We start from the raw sequence: 350 nt of genomic DNA on the forward strand, positions 1-350 counted from the left end.
GTGCCAGGCACCCCAGTGCCACCCCACCCCCACCCCCGGCTGCCTGCCCCACGTGCCTGCGTCCCACATGCCTGCACCCCACGTGCCTGCACCCCACGCTGTCCTGCGTCCCACGTGCCTGCACCCCACGCTGCTTTGCACTAGATACCGCCCGGCACCCCACGCCGCCCTGCACCGCATGCCGCCCTGCACTGCACCCCGCGCCGCCCTGCACCCCACGCTGTCCGCACCCCGCGGGACTCGAACCGGCGACCCCCGGGCGGCCGGAGCAGCCGGCGGCGCGGAAGGGAAGTGAGCGCTGGGGGCGGGAGCTGTTGCCTAGGTGACGGGCGGGCACTTCCGGGCGGGAA

This window comes from Falco cherrug, chromosome 7, assembly GCF_023634085.1.
Source record: "Falco cherrug isolate bFalChe1 chromosome 7, bFalChe1.pri, whole genome shotgun sequence".
Lineage (NCBI taxonomy): Eukaryota > Metazoa > Chordata > Aves > Falconiformes > Falconidae > Falco > Falco cherrug.